Source organism: Sinohyriopsis cumingii, unplaced genomic scaffold (genome assembly GCF_028554795.1).
Source record: "Sinohyriopsis cumingii isolate HCF-2022 unplaced genomic scaffold, ASM2855479v2 utg001164l, whole genome shotgun sequence".
NCBI lineage: Eukaryota > Metazoa > Mollusca > Bivalvia > Unionida > Unionidae > Sinohyriopsis > Sinohyriopsis cumingii.
The window spans coordinates 686,705-699,375 of NW_028315966.1; the positions used below are offsets into that span (position 1 = coordinate 686,705).

Here is a 12,671-nt window from a genome sequence, read left to right on the forward strand (position 1 = left end):
GTGGACCACTGTAATTACTAAAAGAGATATTTTTTTTAAAGAATATTCAGAAATTATCTCGGCTATGTTAATAATTGTATATACAAGTTTTCAAATGCTTGTGAAATTTGAAGAATTAATCGGCATTCTACTCAGGCAAAAATAAATTGAAGGTACGACACAAATATAAAGGAATGAGTTTTCAGGATGGTGATAGAGTTATGGCTCTATTGCCCATACCTCAACATCCTCTTTATGCTAGGTGATGTCGTCCTGGTGCAGTTGAAAAGAAAGCAAGTGTGTGTGTGTGTGTGTGTGTGTGTGTGTGTGTGTGTGTGTGTGTGTGCGTGTGTGTGTGATATGGAATTTTTACGTAGCTTTAATAAACAAACAGTTTATAGTGATGTCTAGCACTGGGGCATCATGCCGCATACATGTAGCATGATGTCCCACCCAGTGACATTATCCTGACACCAGGCCGACCAGTCCTAACACTAACCTCTTAATGCTGAGCGCCACGCGAGGAACCTGTTAGTACCATTTTTGTAAGTATTTGGTGTGACTCAGCCGGGGATCAAATCCACGACCTCCCGCATTCGAGGCTGACGCTCTAACCACTAGGAAACCGGAGCCGTGAAAAGAAAGCAATGGATTTAAACTATATCATTAATACTCAGGGAGGCGAAAACAAAAACAACTTTATCATATAAATATGTTAAAGGAGTATGTTGATAGATGTTAATCATACAGTCAGTTTAGTTGTACCTGCCGCACACTGTGAGGATTAGGCGACGGAATGAAATTGGAATGTGGTGAATTTGGTATAACCGATCTTCGGATTCAGAAATATTGAATAATCTTGACTAGAAACATTCACATCTACGGCAACAAGAAAAGAAACACAAAAAAGAAAGAAATAAAACAACGACGAGAAAAGAGTTAATTGAAACAGCTATTATTTGAATATAAGCACTTGTTTTCAGATGTTCATACAAGAACACGTAAAATTTACCATGACTTGAAATTTTAGATTCCACATATGTGAAACAGAATCCGTACATAATTAATAATCTGAAACAGGAAAGTTTGGGGAAAAGGAAAGAATGTCAATGTTTGATGGAGAATGATTTCATAGAACCGAGTAAAAGTGATTGGAGTTCATTATGAATTCTTGTCCCTAAACCACATAATACTTTACGCATGAGCATTGACAATAGAAAATTGAATTGTGTGCAGATTCATTTCTATTGCCAAGAATCGATGACTGCATTGACAAAATTGGAATACACAAATGGCACTAAATTATACCATTTGAAAAGATTCTGGCAAATTCCACTGACGGAGAGGGCAATGGAAATTTCGGCATTCGTAAATCCAGATGGACAGTATCAATATAAAGTGATGCCGTTTGCGATGAAATGTTGTCCTTGTACATGTCAACGTCTAATGGTCTAGATACTTCTGGTGCTTATCTCGATGGCGTCATCATCTATAACGATACATGGAAATATCATTTAGAGACGATTCGGAAATTCTTGAATAGACTTAGTGATCCAAATTTGACAATCAGTTTAAGTGAAAGTTAGTTCGGGACATGACAGTGTCATAAATCGAGTTCACTAAGTTCCTAACTATCAATGGTGATAAACATATTTATTTGGGTCTAGATATAGGATATTGGAAATCCCCCATAAAAATGCCTGGCCTACATAATGTTTACCACATTTCTTACTACAATTTCAGTAACAGATTGTTCTTGGAATGAACTTTTGTACTACATTCTAGCTCTTCTTTTGAGTCTTAGATTTAAAAAAAAATATATAATCTTGTTTATTTGAAAAATTATTCATTCTTTCATTAATATCTTGTAGCAGAATCAATCTCATTGCTGTGTTCAGTATTTTGTTTTGGCTGACATTGATTTATTAAAATTATTTATTCACTTGAAATAAAAAGTGATCTCAAATAATTTTTGGACAGCATCATGATTTTGGAAGTATAGAGAATTCTGACAATTACATCTTGGACTATGATACTATGATTAATTGGTAGACTGTTAGATCATCATTACACTTCAGGCTACTGTTACTTTAATACAGTCAAGACTGCAAGCACAACAACACATTTAACACTGGATCTTATTTCAAACACCACTTGAGTTTAAGTGAAACCTATTCCTTAGGACTGATCAAAATTTTAAAAATCTATTTGAGATTTAATTCTTAATACTGTAAGTTCATTTTAAATTGTCAATTTCTTTTCAAGGGAACTAAATTATTTGCTGAATGTTACAAAACTTGTTGGTTTTCGCTAATTTATATTACTAAGTTTAAGACATTAGAGTTGTAGTTTGTATTATTGCAGAATGTTAACGTGTTTATCTATCCACTTTACGAAATAAAACATAAATTTGTACGCACATAGTAATAGTTCAATGTAATTTGTAAATGTTTCCTTTGTTCCAGGCTTCACCAAGTTATAACTACTGATGATAAAATTACACATTTCACCGTCCTAGCTATATGGTATTTTGACTGTTAGTAGAGGGTGCACTTTAACGCCATATCCATGCACTTTTTTCATTGCGTATTAATTTCAAGGTGAAAAGTTATCTCCAGAACTTTATTCAACAGCGTATCGTTATACTTGTTTTAATTCTATATTCTCTGTTACTGATACTTCATATGATGTGTCATGTGATATAATAGGTCCTTTGCCTGTATGCTTTATTTTCCCAAACATTTTGGCAATTATAGCATAATATCAGTTACCTCGCAGAAACAACAAAATATTGAGGATCATGTGAAAGACGATATCGCTCCCTTGCAGGATATCTGTTGATATTTGATCACATAAGTGACAGTGTATCTTTTGCCTTGGGTATTTTATGTTCCCCGTCAAAAACTTCTTTTATATACTTATCCACAGACCGTGAATTGTGTGCTGATGGCGATCTGAACATGTCCTTAAACTGCATTCACTATATTCTCTTCAACCGTCGTTGGTTGCTGAGAAGTAAAATTTCGTGTTACTTAATTTATAAGCCTTTAAAATAGTTTTTTTTTTATTCAGAGTGATCCCCTTAAAATATACATAAAATGAAAATTGTACTACGCAAGGAATGTACAATCGTACTTGCACCAGGAAACTGGGTAGATGTAGTTTATATACCTGAAACAGAGAAATAGTTCGCAAATTGCTGCAAAATATTCTTGTCACGGTCTCCGCTCCAGAACAGACATCGGCACAAGTGAGTGACATTTTTATGCATTCTTTTTTTGTATGTTCGTACTGTATTTGTAAGGTTTGTAGGAAATTATAATTACCATTTTACAATTTAATTTCAAGTTCGATGGTATAAATTTCATCATCATATATTTTTTTAGTGCTCATGTGTTAACGATCGTATTCCATACAGTATGTATTTTAATGCAAAACTTGTATACGCAACCATACTATATAGGGCCAAGCAAATAAAAGAGAACCCTTTGAGTACATAGGACGAGGTTTTTATATAAAAGTGTCTGATAAAATTCTAAAGATATAATTTATCCCCGCTTTAAGAGTTATGAAAACTTGGTAACGCTACTGTAAGTTTTTCATCGCCGGCGGCGCGCGCACACACACACAAACACACACACGTTGAAACATGTCAATAGTAGTCACTCACTGAGATAGCCGAAACTGGATTATTGCGTACAGGTTACCACTGTGAACAGGGTCACCATTTAAAATTATTTTAAAACTAAAACCATGCACAGAATATATCGATTATTATTATTATTATCATTATTATTACTATTATTACCACTACTACTACTGCTGCTACTACTACTACTACTACTACTAAATAATACGATTGTTTTATGTGCACTGTACGACAAAATCATAATTACGGGTAAATGTTTTTCTCTTCCCAATTTATGTTCAACACAAGATTACTGTATCTTACTTTAATCCCGACAGGTGGTCTAGTGGTTAGCGCATCCGCCTTAAATGCGGGAAGTCTCGGGTTCGATCCCCAGACGTTATGTACCAAAATTTATAAAAATTGTCCTGACAGCTGCCTCGGTTGGCGCTCAGCATTAAGAGGTTAGTGTTAGGACTAGTCGACCTGGTCTCAGGGATAATGTGACTGGGTGGGACATCATGCTACTTGTCTGCGGCGTGATGTCCTAGTGACAGACATCACTGTAAACTGTCACAATGCAGACATCGTAGCGATATGACTGAAAAATTGTTAAAGCTACGTTAAAAATCCAAATCACACATCACACACTCACTTTAATCCATCCTTGATACGAACTGTACACTAATCTAAATTGTTCACGCTATAAAAGCAATATCTATCAGTTGGTCAACTCGCCAATATCAAAAGACAGTTGGCTTATGTGAGAAGCCTGTTTTGACCAGAAAATCGAAAGAACCCTTATTTGGCAATTCATTTTGACACATGAACCAAAATTTCACCTGCCTTTACATATACGTTTTGAATATTGATTGACCCGTGACCCTAGTGAAAATGGACGTAACTTCTCAAAGAAGATCGTATCTAACTATACCTGTCACACTAGCACAAAAGATAACTTCCACTTCTGCTGCGATAACACAGCTACATTTACAACCATCCAGCAAACGAACTGTTTCGATCCTCTGCTGAAGGCAGGTGACCGTTAAAGGCATTGTATTTATATAGAATGAACGCGCGCGCGCGCGCGCGTTTATTATATATATATATATATATATATATATATATATATATATATATATATATATATATATATATATATATATATATATATATATATATATATATATCTTCATTGAAAAAGCTGTTTGTTTTAGAATTCATTTACAATGATATTTCTGGCACTGAGTTTAAAAGTATCGTTTAGGCACTAAGTTTAGAAGTCGTATTGCATGTTCGCTGAACAACTTAGGTTGCCAATCTTGGTTAATTCCATTGTTCTTGTATAATTGGTGAGACTCAGCATGGTAAATGCTATGTATTTAAAACAACGAAGCTTTCCATGATTTATTTATAGCATAGATTATGTTGTGTCTCCTAAGACGTGACACGTTGCTGTTTTCTGTTACTTCATTTATCAGCGATAGACCCCCCCCCCAACAAAGGGGAATAAGAATCATTTTTCTGAATGTACGAGGGTTTTTTTTTTCGCGTATAAATGGCCATCATATGATTGGTCACAGACATTTTAAAAAGAGACAATTGAATATTGGTATTTGCATTTTACGGATATTTTCCAAAGATAGTTACAGTTACATTTCCCCATACAGCTCTCTGATGTCATCCCTGAAAGAGCAATGTTTATATAGCAGGCTTTATTATCTTCCCAGAAGACCGGGATTCATTAGAACAACATCCCGAGGAAAGAGAGACAAAAACATTATCTGAGATAAAACTCAAATTCGGCGGTTTGCTTTTTTTTCCTTTCTATCCAAGCAAGATCGATTAGTGGCCGTAAGTACATTCGCTGATCTCTCTATCAGCGATCTTATTAATGGCTATATTTATTTTAGAAAATTCAGGTGATAATATGCTTCACCAGCACACATAATAGGAGAAATGCAATGTTGATCTACTGGATATTTTATAAGCTGTTTGACACCATAAGGGTTACACACTTATCTTTGCACACATCCTTGCATCACTTTGTAGGGCAGGACATTGCACATGTTGCGTCTCCTTAAACGCACGTACGATTCGTAAATCAAGGGCAGATGATTATTTTGATCCATCTTGCATGCAATATCTGACGGAAATCGTGTAAGACTATATTTTAAATTGTTCAGACCTGTACAGCGGCAAACATTACACACTAACCACCCATCGTTAAAGACATAGATACTCCTTGCTCTGGAGGAGTGACAATTATTTGATATTATAGAACATCTGCAGCCTGTTATTGAGGCTAAGTCAGAATTTCTTTGAAAACAAAAAACTGACGAGGTAAATAGCTGTCTGTATCGTGATTTAGATGTAATTGTATCCGTAGGTTTGTCCGTTTATAGGACCGAGCTTAATAAACCTAATGTGCATGTAGATACACAGAGAGAAACCAGTTTTAATGTATCTATTCCGCTAAGTTTCTTTATCTGTTTTGTAAGTTTCTATATTTTGCTTTTTTTCTTGTATGTAGCCATCTCTTTTGAGTACCCAAGAAAAAGAACAACTCTATCTTGACACATTGTATAACTTTTGACTATTATTCTTGTTGTTGTTGTTATTATTATTATTATTATTATTATTATTATTATACAGTTTAGACACAAACGCATTATATATATATATATATATATATATATATATATATATATATATATATATATATATATATATATATATATATATATATATATATATATATATATATATATATATATATATATATATATATATATCACGTACACATATCTCAGTCTGCGCGAGTTAGAATCTGCGCTCGAGAAACAGGTATGTGAGAGAGCTTGCCAGTAGCTTCCCGTAAGTCGGTGGTTCTTCCCAAGCTCTTCCCGGATTCTTCCTCCAGCAAAATATACTGACAGAGTCTATCATGTGCTGAAAAAGGTCGTTAAACCCCACCAGACTTTAGACTATGTCACATGATTTGCAGTCGGTCTTACGTTACACTTGAAGTAGGACTCCGTACCTTGATACCAAGAAGTTGTTCGATTCAGCAAGAAATCCGAGGAATGTTACATTAAGCCACCTGTTGTAATCTCGTTGTATCTTTCCATATCCTTCGATTTTGAGGCTGAAGTGACAGGTGTGAATATTTATGGTTCAGTTAATCAAAACCTTATTGAACTCTCTGCATTCAAGGACAAAGGGGTAATTGTCTTTATTCTATCCTTTTGTTGAAGAACTATATTAAAGGAAATCAGACATTTTGATTCTTTAAAAAAAATATAATTATTTAGACTCTTATATGTATGCTATTTATCGATCAGTCTATTTATTAGTTATCTGACTTGTCCTTTCTACATATTCACTTTTCTCTCCATCTGTACAACTTACTCTGTCTTTTCCTGTTTCCCGTGATACTTCTAACATTCTTAAACCATTTTATAACAGCAGTATTGCATTATTCTATTAATCGTATATCATGGATGCAGTAATATTAAAGGCAACTTCAGTATTGCTCGAACTAGTAAGATAACTAATTTGCAAACATGAGTGCCAGATATATTTAAATACTGACATTTTCACATTATTTTCTGAACTGTTTTCCATGTTGTGGACTCGTTGCTGTGACCAAATATTGCACTGTGCACAAGGCGGAAAATGACATTGAAGTTGACTATTTCAGCAAAGGGCTTAGCAAGACAGTGATCTTCATTCCGTTTCACATTCTGTACCATTAACCTGACCCTAGGTCGACCAGTCCTAATACTAAGCACTTAATGCTGAGCACCAATTGAGGCAGCTGCTAGTACTATTTGTATAAGTCTTTGGCATGACTCGGCCGGGAATCAAACCCTCAACCTCCCGCATCCGACATGGATGCTCTAACTACTTAGGCCACTGGAGAGGTCACAAAATTATGGAATACTATTCTTATTCAATTATAAATTTAAATGCTACCATTTGACGCATCGAAAGTGAGTTACAGACTCACATTCCAACTCTAATGTATAACCATAGTTTGTCTTCTTTAATCACTATGTACTATTCTACATGTAGTTTAATCAGAATTAAATAGGCCTGCTAGTTGTAACTGACGTATATATATATATATATATATATATATATATATATATATATATATATATATATATATATATATATATATATATATATATATATATATATATATATATACATACATACATATATATATATATATATATATATATATATATATATATATATATATATATATATATATATATATATATAATTTTAAAACGTACATAATAATGATAATAATAATAATAATAATAATAATATTATTATTATTATTAGTAGTAGTAGTAGTAGTAGTAGTAGTAGTAGTAGTAGTGTTGTTGTTTTTGTTGTTATTATTATCATTGCCATCAACACCATCCTTGGTACGATTTCAGCACATAAATCCTTGTATAAATCATGCATGTATACGACATTGATTATACGAATAGTAAATGATTGTCGCATATCTTATTAAATGTTTTATTTACTTATCCTGAATATAGAAAACCGGAAAACAATCAAATACCACAATTATACCATTTGATTCAGTGTATTGGTCTCTCGTCTTCAGCGTTATAGACTAGAAAGTACTTGCATTGTTTAAAACGTTTCAATTAGTAACTCACTGTCAATTTATGTTGATACACCATAATGATCACCATCAATATATATTCATACACCATAATGTTATACACCATAATGATCACCATCAATATATATTCATACACCTTAATGATCACCATCAATATATATTCATACACCTTAATGATCACCATCAATATATATTCATACACGATAATGTTATACACCATAATGATCACCATCAATATATATTCATACACCATAATGATCACCATCAATATATATTCATACACGATAATGTTATACACCATAATGATCACCATCAATATATATTCATACACGATAATGATCACCATCAATATATATTCATACACCTTAATGATCACCATCAATATATATTCATACACCATAATGTTATACAACATAATAATCACCATCAATATATATTCATAAACCATAATGTTATACACCATCAATATATATATTCATACACGATAATGTTATACACCATCAATATATATTCATACACCTTAATGATCACCATCAATATATATTCATACACCATAATGTTATACAACATAATGATCACCATCAATATATATTCATACACGATAATGTTATACACCATAATGATCACCATCAATATATATTCATACACCATAATGATCACCATCAATATATATTCAAACACGATAATGTTATACACCATAATGATCACCATCAATATATATTCATACACCTTAATGATCACCATCAATATATATTCATACACCATAATGTTATACAACATAATGATCACCATCAATATATATTCATAAACCATAATGTTATACACCATCAATATATATATTCATACACGATAATGTTACATATATTTCAGTTACAAGAGAATGCAACACTTACTTTTGCGAAAATGTGCGTGCAACACGAGTGATACTGATATTTTGAACAGAACATAAATCACCACCATTTCGAAATCAATTTGCATGAGCATGTTCTAGGTGATCGTTCTTGCCTAATTGACAAAGGTAGATCCCTCCAATGAATCCTTGTCACTTATAAGTTAACGGAGGAAGCCAGAAGTTTGTTGTGGGAGAAATATGTACTAAAAAACTATATATTTTGTTCCTATAAATATCTATTAGGATTACGGCCCAGGGTTGTCCAAATGTTTATTAGTATATTGCTACAATAATCAAAATCGACCGTATCAATTAATAATTCGTTTGATGTGGAATTTAATTGGTTAGATCACGGGACTAGCGATGGGGATTGGATGACCGATTAAATATATGCCTTGTTAACAGTCTGTTCTCTTTTAAAGATTTGATACAATCGTGATTAAAATTGTATGTAATAAGTCTGACTACCTTGGAAACATATAGCACAACACCCGTGGGAGACGTAAACGACAACAAGAAAAGCCTATAACTTTACCAAAGTGACAACACTCAAATTTGAATAGTCCCTACATCTAAGAAATGACCTACAGAATGCGAACGATAAAAAGCAAGAATCGTGTACAATACATTTTGCTGTTAAAAAGATTTTGCTTTTACTCAAGGAAGTAAAATGAACAGATGCCATCGACCCTAGCAAAGGCTTATCAGTCGCTATATTAATGAAATTAACATTTTACTCCAATGGAAGTCTGACCTTAAAAGATGTCGGCTTCAGTGTACAAACCTTTATCCTAGGACACATAGGGACCGTAAATATGGACATTGCCTCCATAAATTTCGTAATCATTTTATGGAATTTCCCACCAGATTACACGTGTCTCGTGTCGCTCTTTGACAAGGGTGATTTGCCATTACTTCATGGAATAAGAAGTCTATTCAAAGTCTAAAGGTATTATACACACGCAAAACACATGCGCATGGTGCAATTAATATCAACAGTTGATTGAATGTGCTATTTCATTAGTTGGCATTATTGTAAACGTGACATCACAACTATGTAACTAGAAAGAAAGAACTGTAGATGAAAGGATGTAGGTATATAGTTTTCTCTCACAATGTAATCCTGCGTGGAATCTATCTGCTCGTATCCGTGGTTTCGCCCTTAGAATAATTATTGTGGTGGAAACCCACCCAACCCAACTAATATCACTTTACAATGGGTTTAACCTTAGAACAATTATTGTAGTGGAAACGGACTAATTTGTCTTTGCCATGCTTTTGATCTTAGAACAATTATTATGGTGGAAACGGAGTAATTTGCATTTGCCCTTTTTTCGCCCTTAAAAAAATTATTGTGGTGGAAACGGAGCAATTTGCCATTGCTCTGTTTTCGTCCTTATAAAGTATTGTGGTGGAAACGGAGTAATTTGAATTTGCCCTGTTTTCGCCCTCAAAACACTTATTGTGGTGGAAAAGGAGTAATTTGCATTTGCCCTGTTTTCGCCCTCGAAACACTTTTTTTGTGGTGGTAGCGGAGTAATTTGCATTTGCCATGTTTTCGCCCCTAAAACAATTATTGTGGTGGAAATTGAGTAATTTGTCTTTGCCTTGTGTTCTCCCTTAAAAAAATTATTGTGACGGAAACGGAGTAATTTGAATTTGCCCTGTTTTCGCCCTCAAAACACTTATTGTGGTGGAAAAGGAGTAATTTGCATTTGCCCTGTTTTCGCCTTCGAAACACTGTTTTGTGGTGGAAGCAGAGTAATTTGCTTTTGCCCTGTTTTCGCCCCTAACACAATTATTGTGGTGGAAACTGAGTAATTTGTCTTTGCCTTGTGTTCTCCCTTTTAAAAAATATTGTGGTGGAAACGGAGTAATTTGTCAAAGATTTATATTACTGGAAATGAGAAAAGGAAGTAGTTTCAGAGGCAACGTGCCCACAATGGCCTTTTCGATCGTCGCCGTGGCGATTTTAGTTTCTTCTCAAAGCTTAGTTTCAATGTATAATATATGTATATGTATATGCACACACACACACACACACACACACACACATATATATATATATATATATATATATATATATATATATATATATATATATATATATATATATATATATATATATATATATATATATCCGCACATACACTGTATCTACATACTTTAATGACGCAAACTGCTTATTGAATTTGGGAGATGGGAAGCAAAGGACGTTGTGTTCAGATGGCAAAAGTAGTAATGTTTCAACTAGTTTTCGATAATTGTAATAAAATATGGTCAATATTCAATTTGTCGTAACTAACATTATACTGACAGAATTTAACATTAGTCCCGTATACTCACCTTTTCTCAGATCATATTTTTCTTTGCTTAATTGATTCGTTGTATTACTTATATTATGATAATATTCGTTGTTGTCTTGATTTTGTGCTTTATTTGTCATTTAGCAGGAAAATCACTGTCACACACACACACACACACACACACACACACACACACATGACAATAAAGCAAATGTAAATATTTAATAGGGTTTCCTCTATGAAGTCATACAACCATTCTATCTTATCACAACATCTTGCTGGTAAATGAGAAAGTCTGACGGGACATCTACGGATGTCTATGCAGTTGTTCCCTCTCATATTTATGAATCCATGTAATACCAGGGATGTGAGAGACATTTAGGGTGATGGCGGATAAACTGAAAGAACAAAGATACAATTTAGATAATGTAAGTAGACAAATAGTAAAGCCATATTTACCATTATGGAATATCCTATCCCTGCAAGGAGAAGGGATCGACATGTGAGTGATGGCTCAGTTTATAAAAAGCGCAAGGGCGTTGAATTTTGTTGCTGTCACTCTCACACTTAATGATATGTGTCCGCATGCAAAATGTGTATATGTATGACTTAGAAAATGTGATGCTTGTTTCTTCGGAACGCATTTATTGCTGCTGATACGTGACTTGAATCTGACTGGTCTATTTGTATTTCTTTTTCTATTCAGTGCTGGAATTATACACATATTCCAAAATGTATCCGTCGCTATTTATTGGACGAACTGTGACCAAGAAATACAAAGCCTTTACACTTTAACACATATTTACTTTATATAATCGTTTTTAATTTTTTTCTTCCATACTTCAGAGTACTTATTACTCATAGTTCATTCAAGCGTATTTATAAAAGCAAAATTGACGGACATTAAATGTCCGTGTTACTTCCATTAATATTATTTCACGACAAAGCATCATACACAAAATAATCTTAATCTCATGGTGTGCATACCTTTTTCCAAGAACCTTTTTATTTTGACACTAATTAAATGTTATTGCACTCAAAATTCCAACCTTGCTCGTTTCCTTCAAGGACCATACCATTGTTTTCTGACGTTGTTATACAGTCTTCCCTCTCTGGAGTAATTAGCTCGTAATTATTTGGTTACTTGAAACACTGATTCCGTGATAACTTTGGAATTAGCTTTAGCTCTAAGAATAGATACATTCTATAGCA

General features: G+C 33.5%; 1 long non-coding RNA gene across 1 annotated transcript; it reads right to left on the reverse strand.

Moving 5' to 3' along the window:
• Positions 1-913: 913 nt before the first annotated feature.
• On the reverse strand, positions 914-12,031 carry LOC149772824 (uncharacterized). Its single transcript, XR_016417587.1, has 2 exons — positions 11,919-12,031; positions 914-1,468 (listed from the first exon to the last, which is right to left on the reverse strand). It is a non-coding gene; the product is annotated as an uncharacterized LOC149772824 (long non-coding RNA).
• Positions 12,032-12,671: the final 640 nt, after the last annotated feature.